The sequence below is a fragment of the Carcharodon carcharias genome, chromosome 7, assembly GCF_017639515.1.
Source record: "Carcharodon carcharias isolate sCarCar2 chromosome 7, sCarCar2.pri, whole genome shotgun sequence".
NCBI lineage: Eukaryota > Metazoa > Chordata > Chondrichthyes > Lamniformes > Lamnidae > Carcharodon > Carcharodon carcharias.
In genome coordinates this window covers 119,567,142-119,585,632 of record NC_054473.1, presented here as the reverse complement: position 1 = coordinate 119,585,632, position 18,491 = coordinate 119,567,142, and the positions used below count along the sequence as shown (strand labels likewise).

The window sequence follows — 18,491 nt, the reverse complement described above, 5'->3', positions numbered from 1 at the left end:
TAAATAAAAACAGACAATGCTGGAAAAATTCAGCAGGTCTGGCAGCATCTGTGTAGAGAGAAATAGAGTTAATGCTTCAAGTCCGTATGACTTTTCTTCAGAGCAATAAATTAAATGTTTGCTTTGCTGGCATTAGTTGAGGGGAAAAATTATGAATAATGGTTTTGAAGCTTTTCATCCTACATTCATCAGGCCTGACAAGAATGCCAAAATTCTAAGGGAGCAACAATTTATCCTGAAGAAGAGTTAACGTTAACTCTGTCTTTTTCTCCACAGATGCTGTCAGACCTGCTGTGTTTTCCCAGCATTTTTTCTTTTTGTAACAATTTATCCCGCATGGGGAACATGGGGAACTGCATGGTGCGTTCCCATTGACCACACCTCAACCAGAATTGACTTGCCAACTGATCAGCATCCTTTTCTCATGCAGTATAGATTATTCCTCCCTATGAGTTTTGGCATTCTTGCATCTTTCCTGATGAGTCCATGATGAAAAGCTTCAACAGCATGTCTCTTTTTTTCAGCAATAGTCAAGCTAGTACTACTGAGTAACTAATTATGGATAATGTCAAGGACTTTTTAATGTCCATTTTAATGGGACAATCAAAATACATTGGCTACACTGAGTTTATTTAGGATGGAATATTTTTGAACCTGTCGGTCAATACATTCTGGCAGACAAATCTCAAATGAATTTTAAAAGTCGTGATGGATCACATGACTGCAGATTGAAATTAATCTTTTCAGCAGTGATCTTATTGAAACATATAAAATCCTGAGGGGACTTCACAAGGTTGATGCTGAGAGGATGTTTCCGCTAATGGGAGAGACTAGAACTAGGGGAAACAGTTTAAAAATGTGTCCCCCACTTAAGACAAAGATGAGGTTCAATTTTTTTCTCTGGCGGTCATTAGTCTGTGGAATTCTCTTCCCCAGAAGTCAGTGAAGGCTGGGTCATTGAATATTTTTAAGGTTTAATTTGATAGATTCTTGACTGACAAGGGAGTCAAAGGGTATAATGGGTATACAGGGAAGTAGAGTTGAGGCTACAATCAGATCAGCTGTGATCTTATCAATCAGTAAGAGGAGACTTCAGCCTGAGTGAGACAGGGACCGAGTGAGTATATTTGTGAATTTGTTTCAAAGTGGGATTTTTGTGCATGGGGGCAAGAGGTGCTTTAGATAAGGTTTACTTCAAGAAGTGTAACTTAGATTAGAGTGCTGGGAGTTGGGTAAAGAAGGGAAAGAGGTGCTCTTTTGTTTTCTAACTTTCTCAGCCTTCAGCAAGTGGTCATACTCTGCTACAGGAGAAGAAGCTAGTTAATTGATGAATATGTGGTAAGTGACTAAAGTTATTCTATCCCTGATGATCAATATAGTCTAGCATCTGGTGGTAACGTTAATAAAATACATAAACACAAAAGTAAAATATATAATTGCATAAAATAAATAGTTAATTAAAACACATTAAGAATATCAGGTCAGGTGATGTGTCACAGCTGCAGCATGTGGGTGCTCCTGGTTGCCAGTTTGATCCAAGGCAAACACATCTGCAGTAAGTGTTTGAAGTTTAAGCAGCTTTGGCTCAGAGTTTATGGGGCTGAACTACAGACACTGATGCATCAGGGAGGGGGAAAGTTAACTGGATTCTTTGTACCAGGAGGCAGTCACACCTCTCAGGACAGGGTCTTCTGATTTGGTCGGTGGTCAGGGACAGGAGAGTGGTGACTGCAAGTGAGGCAGATAAGGGGATTCGGAGTGCTGGAGTGCAGGAGCCTCAGCCCTTGCAATTGTTTAAGGTTTGAGGTTTTTTCAGCTCGTTTGGATGAGAGTGAGGGCTGCAGGGTGGATGAGCTAATTGGCCATGGCACCATGGTACAGGAAGCCATTCAAGTGGGGGGAGCAAACAGGAATGTAGTGGTCGTAGGGGATAGTATAGTCAGAGCAATTGATACCGTTCTCTGCAGCAAAGAGCGTGAGTCTAGAGGGCTATGTTGCTTGCCCAGTGCCAGGGTTCAGGGTATCTGCTTGAGGCTAGAGAGGAACTTGGAGGGGAAGGACCCAGTCATCATGGTCCATGTAGGTACTAATGACATAGGCAGGAAAAAGGAGGTTCTACATAGTCAGTATAAGGACCTAGGCACCAAATTAAGAAGCAGAACCTCAAACATCATAATCTCTAGATTATTACCAAACCCATGTGCAAATTGGCATAGGACAAATCAGATTAGGGAGATGAATGTGTGGCTCAAAGACTGGTGTGGGAGAAGTGGGTTCTGACTCATGGGGCACTGGCACCAGTACTGGAGAAAATAGGATCTGTACCATTGGGAAGGTTTACACCTTAACTGTGCTGGGACTGGTGTCCTTGTGAGCTGCATAACTAAGGACGCAGAGTGGGTTTTGAACTAAATAGTCGGGGTAAGGGATCAAATTTGGGAGGAGCAGAGACAAGGCAAAAGAAAAAGGTATTATTACAGGAAATGAAAAACAGACCATGACAGGAGCTTAGAGAGTACAAATCTAACAGTAAATCAACAGTGAAACTAGAGGCTATAAAAAGATAAGGATAAAACTGAAAGCTCCGTATCTGAATGCATATAGCATTCAGAACAAAACAGATGAACTGAGAGTGCATATAGAAATAAATAATTATGATTTGATAGCCATTACAGAGACATGGTTGCAGGAGGACATGGATTGGGACCTGAATATTGAAGGATACAGGATATTTAGGATGTACAGGAAGCATGGAAAAGGTGGCGGGGTGGTTCTGTTAGTTAATGATAGTATTAGCACAATAGGAAGGAATGACCTACGTTCAGGAAACCAGAGTGTAGAAACAGTTTGGGGAGAGATGAGAAATGGTCAAGGCAAGAAGTCATTTGTGGGAGTTGTATACAGGCCCCCTAACAGTAACCACATAGTAGGATGGAGCATAAAGGACAAAATAATTGGAGCTTGTCAGAAAGGCACAGCGATTAGCATGGGAGATTTTAATTTACATATAGACTGGAAAAGTCAGGTGGGCAAAGATAGCCTAGATGAGGAGTACATTTAATGTTTTCGGGATAGTTTCTTAGAACAGCATTTTCTGGAGGCAATCAGAGAGCAGGCTATAGTGGACTTGGTATTGTGCAATCGGATGGGTGTAATTAATGGCCTCATAGTGAAAGCGCCCATAGGTAGCAGCAACCACAATATGATTGAAATTTACATTCAGTTTGAGGGAGAGAGGAGTGGGTCCAAGACTGTAAACTTAAATAAGAGCAATTATGAGGGCATGAAGGCTGAGCTGGCTGAAGTGAATTGGCAAATTAGATTAAGGGATAGGTCAATAGAATGCAATGGCTAATATTTAAGGGGATATTTTAAAATGCACAGAATAGATACATTCCAATGAGTAAGAAAAAGTCCAAGGGACGGACACACCATCCATGGTTAACTAGAAAGGTTAAAGATAGTATCAAACTTACAGAAAAAAACATAACTGTGCAAAGACAGGTGGCAGGTCAGAAGATTGGACAGAATATAAGGAACAGCAAAGAATGACTAAAAGACTAATAAGGATGGAAAAATTAGAGTATGAGAGAAAGCTAGCCAGAAATATAAACACAGATAGATAGTAAGAGTTTTGATAAATATTTTAAAAAGAAACGAGTTAACAAAGTTAGTATTTATCCTATAGAAAGTGAGTCTGGAGAATTGATAATGGAAAACAAGGAGATGGCAGATGAATTGAACATGTATTTTGCATCAGTTTTCACTCTAGAGGATACAAGTAACATCCCAGAAGCAGCTATAAACCAGGAAATGGAAGTTGGGGAGGAAGTCAGGAAAATTGCAGTCACCAGAGAAGTGGCACGGAGTAAATTGTTGGAGCTGTGGGCTGACAAGAGCCTGGGTCCTGATGGACTTAATGCTAGGGCTTAAAAGAAGTGTCTAATGAAATAGTTGATGCATTGGTTTTCATTTTCCAAAACTCCCTAGATTTGGGGAAGGTCCCATTAGATTGGAAGACAGCAAATGTAACTCCATTATTCAAAAAGGGAGGGAGACAGAAAGCGGGAAACTTCAAGCCAGTTAGCTTAACATCTGTCGTAGGGAAAATGTTAGGGAATGTTCAGAAATGTTAAACAGTAAAGACTTGTTTCCCCTGAGCTGAGAGGTCAACTGCCGCGGGGTATAGATTTAAGGTGATTGGTAGAAGGATTAGAGGGGACATGAGGAAAAACCTTTTTACCCAGAGGGTGGTGGGCATCTGGAATTCACTACCTAAATTGGTGGTTGAGGTTGAAACGCTCAACTCATTTAAAAGGCACTTGGATCTGAATCTGAAGCACTCTGACCTGCAAGACTACGGACCACTTGCTGAAATGGGGGATTAAAATGAGCGGTTAGTTTCTTTTTCATCTTTTTCTGGCCAGCATAGACATGATGAGCTGAAAGGCTTCTTTCTGCACCTAAGTTTTTTATGGTTCTAAGCTATTAAAAAATAAATTATAGCAGGGCACTTGGATAAGCTCAAGGTCGTCAGGCAAAGTCAATATGGTTTTGTGAAAGGAAAATCGTGTTTAACCAACTTATTGGAGTTCTTTGAGGAAGTAACATGCTGTGGATAAAGGGAAACCAGTGGATGTACTGTACTTAGATTTCCAGAAGGCATTTGATTAAGTGCCACATCAAAAGTTAGAGTCGTAGTCATAGAGTTATACACTACAGAAACAGGCCCATCGTGTCTGTGCCGGCCATCAAGCACCTATCTATTCTGATCCCATTTTCCAGAACTTGTCCCACAGCCCTGTATGCTATGATGATTCAAGTGCTCATCTAAATACTTCTTAAATGCTGTGAAGGTTCCTGCCTCTACTACCCCCTCAGGCAGTGTGTTCCAGATTCTAACAACCCTCTGGGTGAAAAAAGTTTTCCTCAAATGCCCTCTAAACCTCCTGCCTCTTACCTTAAATCTATAAATTAGTTACTGCGGAATAGTTGTGGGAAGAAAAAGCTCATGGTATGGGGGTAACTTATTGGCATGGATAGAAGATTGGCTGGCTAACAAGAAGCAGAGAGTAGGCATAAGTGGGTCTTTTTCAGGTTGGCAAGGTGTAACGAGTGGTGTGCCACAGGGATCAGTGCTGGGAAATCAATGGTTTACAATTTATATAAATGACTTGGATGAAGGGATGGATGCCAAATTTGCTGATGATACAAAGATAGGTAGGAAAGTAAGTTGCGAAGAAGACATAAGGAGACTACAAAAAGATGTAGATAGGTTAAGTGCGTGTGCAAAGATCTAGCAAATTGAGTATAATGTGGGAAAATGTGAAATTGTCCATTTTGGCAGGAAGAATAAAAGAGAAGTATATTATCTAAATGGTGAGAGATTGCATAGCTCTGAGGTGCTGAGGGATCTGGGTGAGTGAGGGAAAAAAAATTGTCGAACAATTGAACATGGACAATTGTATTTTTATGCCAAAACCAGAGTCAGTTTCACATTGGGTGGTACTTACAGTACCTGCGTGTAAATTAGACTTCCATATGTTGCTCATTCAGGTAGTTGAATATTATTGAGTCTTATGACAGAAGCTGAGCCCTGGTATCTACCTATATATCGCTTATAGAGCCGGTGGACAAAGTTTTATCTTCTATTGGCTATGTGAACATGTTTCTTCTGAGGACCCAGTAGACGTTAATCAAAAGCATTGTGAACAGAGAAAGCAGCCAGGAGTTCACCATCAAGGCCAAAGTTCTGCTGGAGAGGCAGGAGGAACAAGTACAGGCTGGTCTGAACGCTCTGCCAAATGACTTTGTGGCAGGGCACACAGAACAATAGGCCTCCTGTTGTAATAACAATCTCGTCTCATCCGAGGCAGCGGTACGTTGGGAGCACTACAATTGGCCACAGTACCCCCCATCATCTCTTCTGATCACTATCTACTGACTCCTACTGGAAAACTCATGTATTAACATCAGATGAGAGTAGAATCAGACATAGTTGTGATTCTCCAATGGAGGGTGATCTGCTCATCTGTCGAAGCTTACACATGGCCATAATAGAGCCACATCCAGCAAGGGTCAGCACTTTGAGCGGAGATAAAGATGTAAGACACTGAGGCACATTTGGTTCAATATGTTCAAAACTCATCTCTGATGTGAGTGCTGGCTGGTGTGTTAGACTGGAATTCAATCTCAACATTTTAAAGATAATCAGGCACAACAGAGTGGTGTTCGGGTGAGGAGAGGCAATATAAACTAAATGGTATCATTTTAAAGGATGATCAGGAATAGAAATCATACACACATACCCACATCATACTCCATTTGCCAGATCTTTGCCCACTCACTTAACCTATCCTTAACTTTTTGTAGCCTCCTTATGTCCTCTTCACAACTTACTTTCCTACCTATCTTTGTATCATCAGCAAATTTGGCAACCAACCCATCCATCCCTTCATCCATTTATATAAATTGTAAACTGTTGGTTTCCCAGCACTGATCCCTGTGGCACACCACTCATTACATCTTGCCAACCTGAAAAAGACCCACTTGTGCCTACTCTCTCCTTCTTGTTAGCCAGCCAATCTTCTATCCATGCCAATATGTTACCCCCATACCATGAGCTTTTCTTTTTTCCGCAACTATTTTGCAATAACTAATTTATAGATTTAAGGTAAGGGGCAGGTTCAGATACACAAATCTGAGGGAGAGCAGCACAGTCAAAGACACTGTCTCTCAAATGAAACGTTAAACCGAGGCTCCATCGAGCCTTGCCGATAGATATAAAAGATCCCACATCAACATCCTGAAGACCAGCAGGGGAGGTTTCCAGGTGTCCTGGCCAATATTCATTCCTCAATCGACATCACAAAAAACAGATTATCTGGTCGTTCATCCCATTGCTGTTTATGGGACCTTGCTGCCTTTAAATTGGCTGCCTTGTTTCCTATATTCCAACAATGCCAACACGTCAAAAGCACTTAATTGACTGTAAAGTGCATTGGGCATTCCTGAGGTCATGAAAGGCATGATATAAATTTATGTCTTTCTTTTCTTTGAAGATGGCAGGACAAGTTGATAACAACAACTTGCATTTAAAAAAAGCACTTTGAACAGAGTCAAATGTACCAAGGTGAGGCAAAACATATCACAGGAGTGTTATCAGTCAAAATTTGACATTGAAGCATACAGGTGATTAAAAGTTCAGTCAAAATTAGGTTCTTAAGTAGTGTCTTAAAGGAGAAGGAGGTAGAGGTGGAAATGTTTAGGGAAGAAATTTCAGGTTTAAAAGCTGATGACATGGCTGCCAGTGGTAAAGTGATTAAAATTGGGGATGTATAAGAAGCCAGAATTAAAGAAGTACAGAGATCTGAGAGTGTTGTGGTGTTGAAGGATGTTACAGTGAGAGGAGGAATTTGAAAACAAGCATGAGAATTTTTTAATTGAGCTATTTCAAGATTGAGAGCCAATACAGGTATAAGATGATTAGTGAATGGGACTTGGTGTGAGTAAATTTATGGACAGCAGAGTTTTGGATGAGTTCAAATTTGTGAAGGGTGGAAGATGGGAGGCCAACCAGGATAGCATTGGAATATACAAGTCTGCATGTAGGAAAGGCACAGATAATGTTTCGGCAATAGATGAACTGAGACAAGGCAAAGATCAGTGAAGTTGTGGTGGTGGAAGTAGATGATCTGAGTGAAGGAACAGATGTGTGATTCTGAGGTTCATAGCTAGGGAATGGAGTCCAGGGCAATGACCAAGAACAATGGCTTTGGCCCGAGCATTATCTAGGTGGAGGAAACTTCTGCTCAACCAACACTGAATGTCAGACAGTGTGACAAATCAGAGGCAATAGAGGAATTGAGAAAACTGGTGGTGAGGTAGAGTTGAGTACTGTCAATGTACATGTGGAAACTAACATTGTTTTCATATAATGTCACTGGGGGGTAGCATGCAGATGAAAAATGGGAGGGGACTAACGATAAATCCTTGCTGAACACCAGAGGTAACAGTACACATGCTGAACACCAGATATAACAGAAAGAGAAACCATTGCAGGTGATTCATAGGTGATGACTGGATAGATAAGAATGGAACCATAAGAATGTCCAACCCAGCTGGACGATGGAGGATAGGCATTGGAGGATGGCGTGGTCAACTCCAAAGGCTGCTGGCAGGTCAAGAAGGATGAGGAGAGAAAGTTTACCAAAGTCATAGTCAGGTATGGTTTCAGTGCTGTGGCAGGGGCAGAAACCTGATTTGATGTCAAACATGGAAAGATGGACATGAATTTAGGAAGCAGCAACATGTTCAAGAGCTCTGGCAAGGAAAAGGAAGTTGGAGATGAGATTGGAAATAGGATGGTAGAGTTAAAGATGGGTTTTATGGCGAGAGGGGAGAAGACGACACATTTGAAAAGAGGGACAATACCCAAGGAGAGAGAAACATTAACAATATCAGCAAACATGGAGACAAAGAAGAGAAGTTGGAAGGCCAGCAACTGGGTGAATATCGAGCAAAGGAAACAGGAAGTCAGTCTCATGGGCAAGACGAGTTCAGAGAAGGCATGAGGGTAGATGGGAGAGAAACTAAAGAAAGGTGCAAGCTCAGGGCTATGGCAGGAGGGAGCTTGAGAGGAAGGTTGTCTTGGGGAGGGAGGGAAGCAGCAAAGGCAGCTGTATGGATGGTCTCAATCTTAGGTTCAGAAAGATCCATGAGCTCCTGGCACTTGTTGGATGTAAGGGAGACAATTGAGAAAGTCCAGGGGTTGAAATGGGTTGGAACCCGGCAGAGGTAAGGGTAGGGTTGGGTGTTTGGGGGAGGTAAGGTGGTAGTTGGGTGCCTAGTTACAGGGCAGAACAGAAATTAAGGATTGGGGGGATTCAGCCAGTTGCAGCACTGAGGTAAACCATGATCAGTAGAATGTTAATATCATGACGTGGCATTTGACAAAGTGCCATATCAAAGGTTATTACAGAAATTAAAAGTGTATGGTATAGGGGGTAACATATTAATATGGATAAAAGATTGGTTGGTTGGCAGAAGCAGAGAGTATGCATAAATGGGTCTTCTTCAGATTGACAGGATGTGACGAGTGGAGTCCCACAGGGGTCTGCGCTGGGGCCTCAACATGAGTGACTTAGATGAGGGGAGTGAAGAGACAGTAGCTAAATTTGTAGGCGACACAAAGATAGGTAGGAAAGCATGTTGTGACGAGGACATGAGGTTGCACATGGGTATAGATAGGTTGAATGAGTGGGCAAAGATCTGGCAAATGGAGTTTAATGTGGGAAAATGTGAAGTTGTTCACTTTGGCAGGAAGAACAAAAAAAGCAGACTATTACTTAAATGAAGAACAGCTGCATAATTCTGAGGTGCAGAGGGATCTAAGTGTTCTAGTACATGACTCATAAAAAGTTAGTATGCAGGCACAGCAAGTAATTAAGGCCAATGGAATGCTATCCTTTATTACGAGGGATTGAACATAAAAGTAAGGATGTTATGCTTCAGTTATACAAAGCATTGATGAGACCACACCTCGAATACTGTGTGCAGTTTTGGTCTCCTTATTTAAGGAAGGATGTAAATGCATTGGAGGCAGTTCAGAGGAGGTTTACTAGATTGATACCTGGAATGAGTGGCTCTTATGTGCCAGCTTTTCTTGTCCCACAGCACCCCCCCTTAAACCAGCTTATATTTCACCCCTTTTCTATTTTTCCTTAGTTCTGTTGAAGAGTCATACGGCCTCGAAACGTTAACTGTGCTCCTCTCCACAGATGCTGCCAGACCTGCTGAGTTTTTCCAGGTATTTTTGCTTTTGTTTTGGATTTCCAGCATCCGCAGTTTTTTGCTTTTATCCTGGAATGAGTGAGTTGTCATAGAATCATAGACATAGAGTCATATGGCACAGAAACAGGCCCTTTGGCCCATCGTGTCCATGCTGACCATCAAGCATCTATCTATTCTAATCCCATTTTCCAGCACTTGGCCTGTAGCCCCATATGCTATGGCGTTTCAAGTGCTCATCTAAATACTTCATATGAGTCTTATGAGGAAAGGTTGGACAGACTGGACTTGTTTCCACTGGAGTTTAGAAGAATGAGAGGTGATTTGATTGAAATATACAAGATCCTGAACAGCCTTGACAAGGTGGACGTCGAAAGGATGTTTCCTCTTGTGGGTTAGTCCAGAACTAGGGAACACTGTTTTAAAATTAGATGTCGCCCTTTTAAGGCAGAGATGAGGAGAAATTTTTTCTCCCAGAGGGCTATGCAACTTTAGAGCTCTCTGCCTCAGAAGGCGGGGGTCACAATATTTTTAAGGCAGAGGTAGATAGGTTCTTGTCAGGCAAGGGAATCAAAGGATATTGGGGGATAGATGGGAATGTGGAAATCGAAACACGAGGATCTGCCATGATCCTATTGAATGGCGGAGCAGGCTCGAGGGGCTGAATGGTCTACTCGTGTTCCTTTTTCTTATGTTTTTATCAATCATAGGGAACAAAAACAAGGGAGTTATACAAAACATTTATAAATCACTGGCTAGGCATCAGCTGGAGTAATGTGGCCAATTTTGGACACCACAGTTTAGGAAGGATGGGAATGTGCTGGACAGGTTACAGAAGAGATTTACTAGAATGATAACAGGGATGAACAACTTAAGTTATGTGGAGAGACTGGAGAACCCGGGGTTGTTGTTCTTAGAGCAAAGGAGGTTAAAAGGAGATATGATGGAGGTGTTCAAAATTATGAATGGTTCTGATCAAGGAGGAGAAACTGTTCCCAGCAGCAGAAGGATCGGTAACCCAAGGACACTGATCCAAAATATTAAGAAAAAGAACAGCCGATTATGAGAAGGATTTTTTTTACACAGTGAGATATGATTTTTAATACATTACATAGGAGCAGGAGTAGGTCATTCAGCCCATCAAGCCTGCTCCACCAATCAATATGATCATGGCTGATCATCCACTTCAATGCCTTTTTGCCCACACTATCCCCATATCCCTTTGTTATTGGCATTTAGAAATCTGTCAATCTCTACTTTAAACATACTCAATGACTGAGCTGCCACAGCCCTTTGGGGTAGAGAATTCCAAAGATTCACAATGCCTTGAAAGGGTTATGGAAGCAGATTGAATAGTAATTTTTCAAAAGGAATTGAATATATACTTGGAAAGGAAAATGTGCAGAGTTATGGGGGAAAAGAACAGGGGAGCGGGAGTAATTGGAAAGCTTGTTCGAAGAGCTTTTACCATATTCCATTTTAGAACATTATACGATTTGGCACAACATGTTGAAGCAGAATTCACAGAACTGTTATGGTGTAGAAGGAGGCCATTCAGCCCATCGTGTCTGCACCGGCTCTGTGAGCATTTTAACTTAGTACCAATCTCCTGCTTTTTCCCCATAACCCTGCACATTGTTTCTATTTAGATAATCATCCAATGCCCTCTTGAATGCCTCAATTGAACCTATCTCCACCACACTTCCAGGTAGTGCATTCCAAACTCTAACTACTCACTGTATGAAAAAGTTTTTTCTCACCTCATGTTTGCTTCTTTTGCAAAACACTTTAAAACTTTGCCCTCTGGTTCTCGATCTGTTTACAAGCGGGAAAAGTTTCTCCCTATTACTATGTCCAAGTCCCTTGTTATTTTGAAAACTTCTATTAAGTCTCCTCCTAGCCTTCTCCTCTCCAAGGAAAACAGTCCCAACTTCTCCAATCTTTCCTCATAACTGAAATGTCTCCTCCCTGGAACCATTCTCGTAAACCTCTTCTGCATTCTCTCCAATGCGTTCACATCCTTCCTATAGTGTGGCACCCAGAACTATACACAATACTCCAGCTGAGGTCTAACCAGTCTTATATAAGTTCATCATAACATCCCTGCTTTTGTACCCTATGCCCCTATTAATGAAGCCTAAAATACTGTATGCTTTTAAAACAGCTCTCTCTACCTGTCCTGGCACCTTGGAGCCAAGGTACTAGCATGGATAGAAGATTGGCTATCTGGCAGGAGGCAGCGAGTGGGGATAAGGGGGTCCTTCTCAGGATGGCAGCCGGAGACTAGTGGAGTTCCGCAGGGGTTAGTGTTGGGACCACAACTTTTCACTTTATGCTTTAATGATCTAGATGAAGGAACTGAGGGTATCCTGGCTAAGTTTGCAGATGATACAAAGATAGGTGGAGGGACAGGTAGTATTGAGGAGGTGGGGAAGCTGCAGAAGGATTTGTACAGGTTAGGAAAATGGGCAAAGAAGTGGCAGATGGAATATAACATGGGGAAGTGTGAGATCATGGACTTTGGTAGGAAGAAGAGAGGCATAGACTATTTTCTAAATGGGGAGAGAATTCAGAAATCTGGAGTGCAAAGGGACTTGGGAGTCCTAGTCCAGGATTCTCTTAAGGTTAACTTGCAGGTTGAGTCGGTAGTTAGGAAGGCAAATGCAATGTTGGCATTTATTTCAAGAGGACTAGAACATAAAAGCAGGGATGTGCTGCTGAGGCTTTATAAGGCTCCGGTCAGACCACATTTAGAATTTTGTGAGCAATTTTGGGCCCTGTATCTCAGGAAGGATGTTCTGGCCCTGGAGAGGGTCCAGAGAAGGTTCACAAGAACAATCCCAGGAATGAAAGGCTTAACATATGAGGAACGTTTGAGGACTCTGGGTCTATACTTGATGGAGTTTAGAAGGATGAGGGGGGATCTGATTGAAACTCACAGAATACTGAAAGGCCTGGATAGAGTGGACGTGGAGAACATGTTTCCATTAGTAGGAGAGACTAGGACCTGAGGGCACAGCCTCAGAGTAAAGGGAAGACCTTTTAGAACAGAGATGAGGAGAAACTTCTTTAGCCAGAGAGTGGTGAATCTATGGAATTCATTGCCACAGAAGGCTGTGGAGGCCAGGTCATTGAGTGTATAGATAGGTTCTTGATTGGTAAAGGGATCAAAGGTTATGGGGAGAAGGCGGGAGAATGGGATTGAGAAACTTATCAGCCATGATTGAATGGCGAAGCAGACTCGATGCGCTGAATGGCCTAATTTCTGCTGCTATGTCTTATGGTCTTTAATGACTTATGTACATATACACCCAGGTTTCTCTGCTCCTGCAGAATAGTATTCTTTATGTTATGCTGTCTCTCCATGTTCTTTGTACCAAAGTGTATCACCTCACACTTCTCCGCATTGAACTTCATCTGCCATCTATCTGCCCACTCCACCAATGTCCTTTTGAAATTTTACACTGTCATCAAGGTCCCAATATCGACCCCTAGGGAACTCCACTACAAACCTTCTTCCAAACCAAAAAATACCCATTAACCATTCCTCTCTGTTTCCTATCCCTCAGCCAATTTTGTATCTATGTTGCTACTGTCCCTTTTATTCCATGATCTATAACGTTCCTCACAGGTCTGTTTGTGGCACTGTATCGAACACCTTTTCAAAGTGCAAATACACCACATCAACAGCGTTGCCCTCATCAACATCTCTGTTACCTCTTCAAAAAAATTCCAACAAATTAATTAGACACAATTTTTCTTTAATAAATCCATGCTGACTCTTCCAAATCAATCCACATTTTTCTATGTGACTATTAATTCTATCCCAAATAATTGTTTCTAGAAGTTTCTCCACCACTGAAGTTAAACTGACTGGTCTGTAATTGCAGGGCAGATTTTTACAACCATTTTTTGAACGAGGACATAAGGTTTACAATTCTCCAGTCCTCTGAATCCAGGGAACCTTGAAAGATTATTGCCAGTGCCTCTGCAATTTCCACTCTCACTTCCTTTAATATTCTTGGATGCATCCCATCCAGTCCAGGTGCCTTATCAAATTTAAGCACCGACAGCTTATCCAATATCTCCTTCTTATCAATTTTAAACCTTTCTAGTGACTGAGTTTCCTCCTCTCTCACCATGGCCCGGGCCATATCTCGTGGGTAAAGAAAGATGCAAAGTATTTATTTAACGCCTCAGCCACGCCTCTTGTCTGTATGTATAAATCCCCTTTTTGGTCCCTAATCGGCCCTACTCCTCCTTGTAGCACCCTTTTGCTATTGCTGTACTTAGAGATTACTGCGGGGTTTCCTTTTTATGTTAGCTGCCAGTCTTTTTTCATAATCTCTTTTTGCTTCTCGTATTTGCTTTTTCACATTCCTTCTGAACCTTGTGTCATCAGCTTGGTTCTCAATTGTATTTATTGCCTGACACCTGTCATAAGCACACTTTTTCTTCTTTAACTTAATTTCTAACTCCTTTGTCATCCAGGGAGCTCAGGATTTGTTTGTCCTATCCTTCCCTTTTGAGGGAACATACCTTGACTGTGCCCAAACCATCTCCTCTTTGAAGGTAGCCCATTGTTCAACTGCTGTTTTTCCTGCCAACCTTTGGTTCCAGTCTATCCAGCCCAGCTCTGTTCTTGCCCTATTACTTCAACAGACTTCCCGCTCTGTGCCAGTTGATTATTCTTACTCTGGATTGACAATATCCTTTTCCATCATAACCCTAAACCTTATGATACAATGATCACTGGCCCCTAAATGTTCCCCTACTGTCACTTGATCTACTTGGCCCACCTCATTCCCAAGAACCAGGTGTAGCAGTGTCTCCTTTCTTGTTGGACTGGACACATCCTGCTGTAGGAAATTCCCCTGAACACATTCTAGGAACCCTTGCCCCTCACTGCCCCTTACACTACCACCATCCCAGTCTATATATGGGTAATTAAAGTCCCCCATTATAACTACCCTACGATGTTTACACCTATGTAATTTCCTTGCAGATTTGTTCCTCTGTATCCTTCCCACTAGCTGGTGGTCTTTACATAATACCAAGAAATGTAATTGCACCCTTCTTGTTCCTTAGCTCTAACCAAATTGATTCTGTCCTTGAATTCTCTGACACATCCTCTTTTTCCAGTACTTCAATACTGTCCTTAACCAAAAATGCCACCCCTCCTCCTTTTTTCCCTTTACTATCTTTTCTGAACACTTTGTAATCAGGAATATTTAGCACCCAGATCTGCCCTTCCTTAAGCCAGGTGGTCTCCTTTATGGCCACAACATCATAATCCCACAAGGCAACCTATGCCTGTAGCTCCCCAATTTTATTAACTATTCTCTGTGCATTCACATACATGCAGTGTAACTCTGAATTAGACTTCATTACTTGCTCCCTTATTCCAACTCCATCCAATACCTTACTATTCTCTATTTTAGTGCTATCTACCTCTCCCAACATTCCGTGCACCCTGGTATTACTTTCTAATATTCTCTCCTGGTTCCCACATCCCTGCTGAGTTAGTTTAAACCCTCCCCAACAGCACTAGCAAAATGACCCGCAAGGAACTCAGTCCTGGCTCTGTTCGGATGCAACCCATCCAGCTTGTACAGGTGCCATCTCCACCAGAGCCAGTCCCAGGTCCCAGGAATCTAAAGCCCTCCCTCCTGAACCATCTTTCCAGCCATGCATGTCTTATCTTCCTATTTCTGTACTCACTTGCACGTGGCACTGTGATCCGGAGAATACTACTTGAGAGGTCCTGCTTGCTAATTTTCTACCTAGCTCCCTAAATTCTGATTGCATCCCCCTTCCTTCCTATATCGTTAGTACCAATGCGGGCCACGACCTCTGGCTGTTCGCCCTCCCCTACAAGAATGTCCTTCAGCTGTTCTGTGACATCCTTGACCCTAGCACCAGGGAGATAACAAGCCATCCTGGAGTCACGTTGATGGCCGCAGAAATGTCTGCCTGTTCCCCTAACTAAAGAATCCCCTATCAGTATTGCCCTACTGCTCTTCTTCCTCTCTTCCTCTACAGCTGGGCCACCCGTGGTGCCATAGGCTTGGCTCTTGCTGCACTCCTCCAAGGATCCATTGCCCTCACCGATATCCAGAATGGAAAACTGGTTAGAGAGTGGGATCTCTGGGGACTCCTGCACTATCTGCCCGTTTCTCTTGGACAGCCTGGCGGTTACACATTCCCTGTCTGCCACCCATTCCCTGTCTGCCTGTTTGCCCCTAATGTGCGGTGTGACTACCTCTCAATGTGCTATCCACTCAGGTCTTTGCCTCACAAATGCACCTCAGTGAATCCAGCCATTGGTCAAGCTCTGAAACACAGAGCTCAAATTTGTGCAGCTGGTGACAATTCCTGCACGTGGGCTTGTCTGGGTCATGAGAAGTGTCCACGACTCCCCACATGCCACATTCCACTTGGCTAAGTTGTCCTGCCATGTCTCAACCTTAAACATTTAAATCACTTAAGCTTTTAAATCCTACTTAATAAACCTTCCCAAAAATTACAGTTCCTACTTTATTCTAAACCTAGGAATAGAAAAAACCTTAAACACTTACTAAATACTTACCAGATACTCACTAAACAGCTAGCTGCTTCTTCAACCCATCAAATTGCTTCTTTCTTATGATGTCACAATTTTTTTTCACTTTCCTTTCAAACTCAGTGTGTTTCCGAGCAGCTGACAGGTCCCTGGGTTGTATTTATTCTCTACCCACTCCGTGTATCTCCCACAGGTTTGCCTCTCCAACTGCTCTTCTCCAAGGTGATCTCTCAATCTTCTCCTCTGGTGTGAGAATTGGATGTCATGCCAGTTTAGAATTCGATCACCGTGCTGAAAGAATAATAACCAGACACTGGACACGAGTGAAAGGTATTCAGGCAATTTTTAGTGTCTCATCTTGGCAGGATTGCAATACAGGATGTGAAGGAGAAGGATATTATTAATCTCAGAGGTTAAAGGTTGGAAATTCTGTAGTGAGTAACTTGCTCCAGACTCCCCAAAGCCTGTCCACCATCTACAAGACACAAGTCAGGAGTGTGATGGAATACTCTCCACTTGCCTGGATGAGTGCAACTCCAACAACACTCAAGAAGCTTGACACCATCCAGGGCAAAGCAGCCACTGGATTGGCACCACTTCCGTAAACATTCACTCCCTCCACCACCTACACTCAGTGGCAGCAGTGTGTACCATCTACAAGATGCAGTGCAGAAACTCACCAAGCCTCTTTAGGCAGCACCTTCCAAACCCACAACCGCTACCATCTAGAAGGACAAGGGCAGCAGATACATGGGAACACCACACCTGGAAGTTCCCCTCCAAGCCACTCACCATCCTGATGTGGAAATATATTGCCGTTACTTCACTATCGCTGGGTCAAAATCCTGGAACTCCCTCCCGAACAGCACTATGGGTGTACATACACCACATGCACTGAAGTGGTTCAAGAACTTGGCTCACCACCACTTTCTCCAAAGACAATTAGGAATGGGCAATAAATGTTAGCCAGCCATCATGCCCATATCACATGAATGAATAATTTTTTTAAAAATCTTGCTGGAATCAGATGTAGGAAAGCTCATATATAGCAAAAATTGACAGCAATATAACATCCTGAAATAAAGGTAAATAGGTCGGATGCCTAGTTTAATTCAATGGTTGAACATGACATTTATTCAGTGCATCTTTGACCCACGTACTTTTCTGACTCTCCCTTCGTTTGGCACCTGAGGATCTGAAGTCGCATCTGCACTGACTGTGACCTTCCAGTGCACTTGGTAACAAGAGGTAAGTATGAGGTCATTGGGAGGTGTCCACAAAAAGAAAAGAGAAATAACATGAGTAATTGAGCATATGAATTACATTCTCTGCTGCCAAATGAGAGAGTTCAATTACCAAAAGTAGCAGAAGTGGTGAGATGAGTGGTGCAGTTTGAAAGGGAAATTGAACTCAGGCATTGGGAACAATCCTCTTATATTATTTGTCACACTTTTCCCACGTGGTGTTCCCCATTGTGGTATTTTCTGCAGTCAGATTATGTATATTTAGAACTAAATGCTTTCTCTGGCATTTCTTCCTATTAATATTCTGGGTAAATTAATAAGGCTGAAGGTTACATGTTTAAAAAAAAATCTCCTTTGATGCTATGCTCACTTGATTGGAGAAAGGAACATAGGCATTCTGAAGGATGACAGCAGTGGTTACAAGTGCACATCTGGCATTCATATGGTCGATGAACTACAAATATGTGTCACCCTGGTAAAGGTGCTTGATAAGTAGGTTCCCTAATTTTGTTTAAGCCTCTTGCTGGGTATGCTGTACTCTCTTGAAATCATCTCTTGTGCTCTGCCTCTCCATCTCTCTGTCTCTGCTTTACCTTGCTTACCACTCCAGGTCTTGAATGCATATTGTAGATTTTAGCATTAGATGAACAGGCCCCATCTGTGTGGAATATATAAATACACACACACAAACATATGAATTAGGAGCAGAGTAGGCCATACGGCCCCTTGAGCCCACTCCACCATTTGATAAGATGATGGCTGATCTGATTGTGACCTCAACTCTACATTCCTGTCTACCCCCTATACCCTTTGATTCCCTTAAAAATATTCAATGACCAAGCCTCCACTACTCTCTGGGGAAGAGAATTCCATGTGCGATCCTCTGTGAAAAAATT

The 18,491-nt window shown here is 42.4% G+C and overlaps 1 protein-coding gene across 2 annotated transcripts in view; it reads right to left on the bottom strand.

The window, feature by feature from the left end:
* glg1a (golgi glycoprotein 1a) overlaps positions 1 to 18,491 on the bottom strand; it is a 157,128-nt gene that overhangs the window by 129,351 nt on the left and 9,286 nt on the right. The window lies entirely within an intron of this gene.